This window comes from Hippocampus comes, unplaced genomic scaffold, assembly GCF_001891065.2.
Source record: "Hippocampus comes isolate QL1 unplaced genomic scaffold, H_comes_QL1_v1.1 scaffold194, whole genome shotgun sequence".
Classification (NCBI taxonomy): domain Eukaryota; kingdom Metazoa; phylum Chordata; class Actinopteri; order Syngnathiformes; family Syngnathidae; genus Hippocampus; species Hippocampus comes.
The window spans coordinates 461,000-470,073 of NW_017805828.1; the positions used below are offsets into that span (position 1 = coordinate 461,000).

At 42.9% G+C, this 9,074-nt stretch overlaps 1 protein-coding gene and 1 long non-coding RNA gene across 5 annotated transcripts in view; one reads left to right on the forward strand and one right to left on the reverse strand.

The window, feature by feature from the left end:
• Positions 1–9,074, reverse strand: part of nectin1b (nectin cell adhesion molecule 1b) — a 166,572-nt gene that overhangs the window by 69,405 nt on the left and 88,093 nt on the right. The window lies entirely within an intron of this gene.
• The window catches only part of LOC109526204 (uncharacterized), a 9,996-nt gene continuing 8,020 nt past the window's right edge, over positions 7,099–9,074 (forward strand). The window contains exon 1 of the long non-coding RNA XR_002170283.1: positions 7,099–7,270. This is a non-coding gene — a long non-coding RNA (uncharacterized LOC109526204). The remainder of the gene's footprint in view (positions 7,271–9,074) is intronic.

Genomic DNA, 9,074 nt, shown 5'->3' on the forward strand with positions numbered 1-9,074 from the left:
ATAATAAGTACAGTACTTGACAATGATTACCGTGCTCAGAAAAGAGCAAAAGGCAGCTATGGCAGCTGATTAAACACTGAGGAGGTTTGGCTACGTTTAAGTCACGCTTTTTAAGGCTGTGCAGTTTCGTAGCAACGCAAACGTGCCAATTATGGACAATAGCGAGAATATTAGGCCACAGGAGAGGGTCAAAACGTCAGAAACGGCTCTCCGCCGGGCACAAGAATAAACATGCTGTTCATTTAACACGAAAAAAAAGAAAAATCTTTCGTCAAGGAATTTTAGCCCAAAACAAAGGATTCAAGACATACACTTTTGGCTTTTTCAGGTTTGTCCTCTCTCCCCGTGCGAAAATGGAAAATTCCAAAATCTTTTACAAAAATTAGCTGGATGGAAAACCGTCATCACGGGTCACGTCGACAAATCTCCCGCGACCTCAGCTCAGTGAGCCCCGAAAGCAGTGATTGCCATAACGTGGTCCGTGTACCAGTACTTCCATGTGGGCGCCCTCCAGTGGTACCTAAAAGAATCACTGACTCAAATGTTCGAAGTCACAGTGTCCTCAATATTTTTCAAATCCAGTATGGTACATTGGTGAGCTACAGCTCAGTTGTTTTTAACTTACACCTCAATACATATTTATTTACATAAGTAAAATTCATTGCAATCCGTCTGTCATCCTCTGGGAATGATACAGCTGGCTGCAGTGAGTCAGCTGTGTTATTAGTTCGAGCCCTTCCTGCATTTTGAAGAGGTTTCATTCCGGATGTTTCAACGTGGACTGATGTCATCGGTGAGAGCTGAGTCACGCTCGAAAGTTGCTGCAGGGCAGCCACGAGTTTCTTTGCAATGAAATACACGAGCCAAAAAGAAGAAGAAGACCAGAAAAACCCAGTGCCCAATGATACTTTCATGTCATTTTGGACTACTGAGTCCAAAAATGACATTTTGTTTCTTTTAATTGGCTCTGGGCGGCCCAGTGATCCAGTGGTTAGCGCGTTGACCTCACAGTGCAGAGGTCTTAGGTTCAATCCCCGCTCCGGCCTCCCTGTGTGGAGTTTGCATGCAGGCTATGGAGTACCCGGAGAAAACCCACGCAGGCCCGGGTTTTCTCCGGGTACTCCGGTTTCCTCCCACATTCCAAAAACATACATGGCAGGCTGATTGAACACTCTCAATTGTCCCGAGGTGTGAGTGTGAGTGCGGATGGTTGTTCGTCCCTGTGTGCCCTGCGATTGGCTGGCAACCGGTTCAGGGTGTCCCCCGCCTACTGCCCGAAGACGGCTGGGATACGCTCCAGCACCCCCCGAGACCCTTGTGAGGATAAAACTGATTGGAAAATGAATGAATGAATGAATTGGCTCTTGTTATGGAGCGATTGATATTTTTGGGGACAGTTAACTGATTATTAATTCATGCGCTTTGACATTTTCCAAAAGGTACTTTACATTACTAAAAGTAGTTTGTGCTGTGAATTCATCTGTTTTGGGGTCTGTTACTCATTCATAATATCGTCTTCGATCCTCTTAACCCCACTCAAATGAGCGTGTGAAGCACGGCGCCCATCGTCGCTGCGGTTGCGTCCGCCAGCGCAAACGTTCACGTTTGTGTGCGCGTGAGTGTTCAGTCATCGAGTAATCCTTTTTATTTTTACACAAACTCAATCACAAATCAATATGTAATCAGAGCGGTGGCAGCGTGTCATTAAAGTAACACCGCCCGTGCCCTGTGGACTGTTTGGGAAATCCCCTCAAAGGCACAAAGACGGAAACACTCCACTCGCGTACGCGACGCACAGTCAAGGATGGATTGACATACAAGTAAAGGAAAATAAATCGATCACATTAAATTAACGCCAGCCCGTGTTGTAAATTGTATTTGGAGCACAAGTGAAAAGTAGTTTAATCGCGCGTCATTATCTTATTACCAGGGTGGCACTTTGTACCCGAAATTTCTTCGGCTGGAGCTTTTTCACTTCACAGGCACGGCGCCGTTCACTCGCCGTTCTATCACGTGTATCAGTTTGCACACTGGCTAATTTTAATATCTATATATCTACCAATCCATTTGCACTCATTGCTGGAATGTGACAGCAGCATGTGGTTAGCATTACGGTATTGTATGTGTAATAATTGTAAAAATAACGATGACTATGTATATAAATATATACATATATATACAGTATATATATATATATATATATATATAGTATATATATATATATATATATATATAGTATATATATATATATATATATATATAGTATATATATATATATATATATATATAGTATATATATATATATATATATATATACACACACACACACACACACACACATACATTTATATGTGAGTAGTCCATTTTCTTTTAAATATATATAAAGAAAATGGAGTACACCCACCCACCCACACACGCACACACACACACCAAGAATATCATTCACAGCCGTTTGTTTTGTTGGGGTTTCATTTACACGAGATAATTTGTCAAATAATGGCTAATCCATTCCAATTTCTCATCAGCAGGGGGGAAGAGGGCAGCCAGGCGACGCTGCCATCAATCGATGTGCGCCACGCGTGTTACGCAAAAGAGAGCAAACAAAGTCAGGAGACAATCAAGCTAATGCCAATTGGAAAGCTAATTGCAAGTGAGGATATCAGCCGGAGAATCGTACCGTGAAAAAAATAAAGTTGACCCATGAGTAACTTTTGACACATTGGAATCAAACTCTTTTGGAACAATATCATTTAGTGCATCCACCCATCCATTTTCTGAACCGCGTTTTCCTCACAAGGGTCGAAACCGGAATACCCGGAGTAAACCCACGCAGGCCCGGGGAGAACATGCAAACTCCACACAGGAAGGCCGTAGCCGGTATCGAACCCACGACCTCCACACTGCGAAGGTGACCAGCGGGCCGCCCTCATTTATTGCATGTGCTTTGTAATTACCAGTGACTGCGGATGACAAAAAGGACATCAACCTCATAAGATGATGAGGATGTGTCCTGGCTGGAGCGGGAATCAGGATGGCAGCGCATGCTAAAAGCTAAGCTAAGTCGTTCGCTATCAAAGGACTCTTTGGAGCAAATGGACGACGGCGGCAGCTGCAAAGGCTTCCGCACCGTCTCACTCCACTTGGCTGCTCATGAAAGTGCCGATGGCAACAAGCAACTGCGGCGCAGAATCGATGAAAGGCTTGACACGCTCCTTTATTAATTGCCTACACGCTTTAATAAGCTCGTGCTGGGATTCCTTGCATTGATTTTTTATTTTTTTTTGCGGGGTATCGTCATTGTGCAGTCTGAAGAATTTGGTGGAGTGGGTTCTCACTGCCCAATTAAATCGCTCAATTTATAGCTCAAGAAATAACAAAATCAACTGGAATAGTCATATCGAAGAACATGTGAATGCAAATCATGTTTGCGCGATACGGAAGCGTGGAACTGCCAATGTGGAGGAAACATTTTTGACTGGGCGTACTGCAAATACGTAAAACGTAAGCGAAATGTTGAAAACATGATTCCCAACAATGTACCAAGGTATTGACTTGCGTATGGATAATCGCGAACATGTGCTAAAAAAACGAAAACAAGCCCAAATGTCATCTACGCTTTATCAGAAATAAATCAATAAATGATTGTCTAAATCTATCACTTGGGGAGAAAAAAATTGATATTTTTCATGGTTGCGACATTTTGACTTTTCACATCGGTTAAATTTTGGGTTACTTTTTAAATACATGTTTTGAAAATACTTTTGGAGACATTGATTATCAAAGTAAAATTTGGAAACAAAAACAAATAAATCCACATATGCCTTAAAAAAAAGCTGCTGTGTGCATTCACTCACTTTCTTGCTGAAAAAGATTCTTGGGCCGATGGCAAAAAAGTAATAAGAGTAAATCTCCAAATTATATATTTCATTAATTTTGTGAAGGCCTTATTTGTTGTATTTAAACAGACCAAAATCTGTGAATAAATCCTTTTCATGTGATAGCAACAATAAAAATCCAAAAATGTACGTCAATTTCATATGTAACGTTCCACTCCCAAAAAAACAAAAACAAAGAATCAATGCAGAATTGTCACTACTAACTAAAACGGAGGCGCCGCAATACCCGACCGACGCTTCTGATTTGCTCCAACGATCTGCAGGCACGTTTTCACACGGTCACAGATTTTCTGACACCATGTGGGAATGTCGATTTTTTTTTTTTTTTTTTAACTACTTTGGGAAATGTGCGGGAGATTTACATTTTCCAGTTTGGACTCTGGCGGGCGCGTTTGCGATGCAAAGCCAATCATAGTCGATTCACATCATGTTGTGTGCGTGCGTGTGTGTGTGTGTGTGTGTGAGAGACACGAAATTGCATGCTGCGAAAGAGAGGTTGCATCAAGAGAGCCCTGCAGACACTTTATAGCGGTGAAGAATGTTGATGGTCTCTGAGCATTACTTAGTGCATGCTTCAACGTTTGGCCTCCCTCGATCACATCAAGGCTGCAGGTGGACGTGCATTGGCGCATTATCCACGGAGGGCTTTGCGTCCCGCCTGCTGGGTGGTCCGCTTTATGGATTGACAAGCGGCTTTTGATGCGTGCGTCGGCTTGGCAAATAGCGGGACATCATACAGCGTGGCGACACAAGCAAAATGGCGTGCAGCCATCCACAATGAAGGACATTTTTCTCCTTGACATTTACGAGAAGAAAAAGACAAGCTTTTGGTTTGGGGTCTTCTTGCCCATTCAGGAAGTGATCATTCGTTTTTTTTTTCCACCCATCAATACACGGCAGCCCACCTGAGCAGAAGCCCATCGCAACCGCAATGTTTTCCAGCACAGGCACAGATTTCTGCATTTAACCCTTTCATGCACCCTGTAACCTGATAACATGGTTAGCTGTCCACTGTAGTGACCGCTGGGGTTAAAAATAAAAATAAAAATAAAATCTCAATCTCTGACTAAAAGGAAGATATCGCACTTTCTTGAGAGGAACTCAAATGATGATTCTTAAAAAGAAGAAACGCCAATTATATCGCACTTTCCGAAAAAGAAGAAAAAGTCATGTTTCTGCACTTCCTCAAAACCAAAAGAAATGATGTTGAACTTAAAAAGAAAAAAAACTAACAATGGGTAACTTTCTTAAAAAGAAAAAAGTAATGATATTGCACTTTAAAAAAAAAAGTAGAACAAGTCAAGATGTTTCACTTAAAAAGAAGAATAAAGTAACAATGGTTAACTTTCTTAAATAGAAAAGTACTGATATTGCACTTAAAAAAAAAAGAAAAAGCAAGATGTAACATTACAAAAATAAAAAAGCAAATAAGACAAAATATCGATTTTGCACTTTCTTAAAATAAATAAATATCAACTCATCATGGTGCATTGTCCTAAAATAGAAAATACTGTTTTATGTATGATTAAATATTTGTTTAATAGTTTGCATTTGAGGAATTTATTTATTTTAGATGCCATTAAATGGGCTCCGGTTTCCACAAAAAAAACAAAAAACAAAAAAATTGTTCCCTTGCGCACCCACTATGAAGCAAATCATTGTCTGAAAATTTGTAATTGTGATTATTGGCATAGCATTACAAATTGCCTTTATCGCTTCAGGACTAAAACACACCCACACACCCACACCTGGTTGACTATTGAACTCATTTAATGTTTAAAACAAATACAAGTTACTTCACTGGGTCATCACAATTTTGAACAAGTAAATTTTTTTTCTCCATATTTGTAACACCCTCAGAAATATACATTCACATGGCTGCAGACAAACAATTTCTCTCTCTCTTATTTTATTTTTTTTTCCTCCCCCGCCGTCATCGATAATCCTGGAACGTAACAATGGACATTAAAAGCGAACATGTAGACTGGCGCCCCCTAGCAGTGGTAAACTGAGAAACACGAGCATCGCGTGGGACCTGGGCTAAATGTGGAGTCTCTGGGGCTGCAGTCCCATTTAGTTTACACACACACACACACACACACACACACACACACACACACACACACACACACACACACACACACACACACACACACGCACACAGTGGACCTACACTCTCCATCTTATGTACACTATTTACAGCGTGATGAGTACAAAAAAGTAGGATGGAATGAAGTTACAGTCCATATTTTTACAAAATGGTAGAAACAATATAAAAAAAAAAATAAAATTGACAAAAGACGTCAACCATCGTCCATGGCGGGACGTTCACTTTGTGCTTGGACAGCGATTTAATCGTTTGTAATCTCTTTGACGGGGTTGTTGTGCTTGCACGTGGGGTTTTGCACTTTAAAAAAATAAAAATAAAAATAACATGTTTCATGAAAATGATCTTCATGGCTGTGATAGGCACTCAATGCACCGGCAGATAAGACGTGAGAAAAAAAAAATATTTTTTTATGCGACCAAAGTAAAAATGGAATTCAAAAGAAAAAAAAAAAAGAACTTGGTGGGTATTTAACTCAAATACGCCTTCAAAAAAATAAATTAAAATTAAAAAAAAATCAAAGAGAAATGTCTCAAAACCGTCTGCTTTGTTACATAAAAAAAAAAAACAATTGACACGCTCATCTGAAAAAAACCCATTCACCACCTACATATCTCCCCCCTCTCCTATTTATTCCTTATATTTATATATTTATACAAACGTCATATTAAAACGCACGAGCGTTGAGCTTTTGACTGCAAATGAGAATGAACACGCACCCACGCATACACACACACACACACACACGCACACTCTCCCGCACGCGCACAAACATGCGCGCAGTGGAGGAAATAATGACTTGATCTCCTGCTGAATTTGGAAGTGAGAACATTAAAAGTCTCGAGGTTGACGTATTCCGGCCTTAGACATAATAGCAGTCACCGGGAAAACAAACATCGGCTTTCCAAGTACCTGGAGTTTGCTGGTGAACTTTTGAATGACGAGGACAAGGCTTAGGAGGAACGGAGGGTAAAATTTGACTGCAGCTTTTGCGTTTGGGGATGAAAAAATAAATAAAATAAAATGGGAGTCCAACCCAAAGGACGCCATCCGCGCTCTCAAGCGTGGAGGCAGAAAAGTCGTGTTTTGGGGTACGGTGGTCATAATGTGCTGTCAAATCTTGATTGAAAAAGACGACCGGCGGTGGAGAGGTCTTGGCCCAAAAAATCCGGCCAGGGCTACAAAGGGGGTGGCTCCAGAATTAATTTTAAGACTCAATCTCCAGACCAAAACCTGATCAAAAACTTGTGAAAGGGGCTTGTGCTGAGTTGAATCGGGGCGCCGGGCTTCGTGCGTGTCATTTGCATGTTCTCATTGTGCTGAGGTGGCTTTTCCTCAGCTACTAATGGCTCCTCCGAACATTTTCGTAGTGCTTGTCGTCTTGAGGGTCAAAGGTGAGCCGGCGGTGATCCCCATGGACTGGTTGCCGGCCAATCGCAAATTCTGGCTTCCTCCCACATTTCAAAACCAAGCACGTTACCTTGATTGAAAACTCTTAACGGGACGTCGGTGTGAATGGTGGGTTGTTCTTTGGGATTGACCGGCAAGCAATCCGGGATGTGCCCCATCACTCGCCCAAGGTCAGCTCCATCTGACCCAGGGCTCAAGAGAATTTCTTCTTAGTGCGCAAACTTACAATTGCAGCAGGGTATCAAATCATCCATTGCGCCACTGTAACGCAAGGCGGAATGCACTTTTCCGTATTGTTCCGAGCACTTATTGACGGTTTGTTGACATTAAAAAGACAACGAAGCATTCGTTCTCATTGAAAAACAAACATGAAAGCAGCAGGCGACCTGTCCCGCTCCGAAACGGTCGCCGTCATGTTGGAATTCCCTTTGAGAGGTCAGAGGGCCCCCGCTGCCGTCCTCGTACGATAAACCGACGCTTAGCGCGCGGCCTCGCTAGCGGCGAGCGCTCGGGTGTCGTCGATGACATTTCGCACTCCCCTTGAGCGCTCTTGCAAAATGTCAGGAAACGTTGGACAAGGGGGTGGATTGACAGGGGTGGGGGAAGGGGTGGGGGGTAGCTCCCCCTAAAAAACAAAACGATAGCTGCTGTTTTTTTTTTTTGATCGCCACATGATAAACCACATAAGACATCAAAGCTGTTAAAAAAAAAATAAAAATAAAGATTTGAAAAAGCCACGACGAATCCAGTGTCAGACTTGTTTCCACAAATGTGCCCGCAAAACCCCCCCACCAGCGAGTGGTCTACACGATAAGACATTTACAACGTGAGGATGGAAGTGATTGAAGACGCCGACCAACCAATCAGCTCTCAGCAAAGTTTGCGTCCCTGCGCAGGGGGGTCGGGGGGGGGTTCGGGACTAAAACGGCGTCAACGATAACTGGTGTCCGGCAACGGGGAGTCGGGTTTGTGAGGAAGGGGTTGGGGTGGCAGTTTGACCAATGTGGACTGGCGATGGACATCTCGAAAAAAACAAAAACCACGACGTATCCAGTGTTGGACTTCTTGCCCGGTGGGAAAACCAAAACCAAAACTCCACCAGTGAGTGGTCTACACGTTAAGACATTTAGAACATGAGGATCGGTGGAATTTGTTTCGATTCTCAGTCATTGGGGTCGTGGCTCTCGGCAAGAGCTGAATGGCGGCAACTGCGCTCTTGTCGGTGGCTGAAGACGTTTCTCGCGTCATCCAAAAGTCAGCTCGAAAATTCGAAGCGTCGAGTCCCACAACGACGATGAAACTTTTGTGAATCGGGAATCTCGGGGAGTCGGCGCTTGAAACTTTGGAACTGGGAAAATCTTTTTGGGATGAACAGGGGAAAGTCTTCAAGAACCAAAAAGTAGCCAATTACCTCGATTCAATTTCGGTGGGGTTGTGCCAGCGCACGACCCCCTCCCATTTTTCCAACGAAAAACCCCTCCACCAGCAAGTGGTCTACACGTTAAGACGGTTATCCAAGAGATCAAAGACACGAAAGAACCAATCAGCTCTGGGCACCGGGTCCAAGTTTGTGTCCCGATGTGGCTGCAGACAAAAACGGCGTTAAATATAAGTGGTCTCGGGGGTCCGGCAAGGGGGGTGGGGTTAGTGAGGAAGGGATG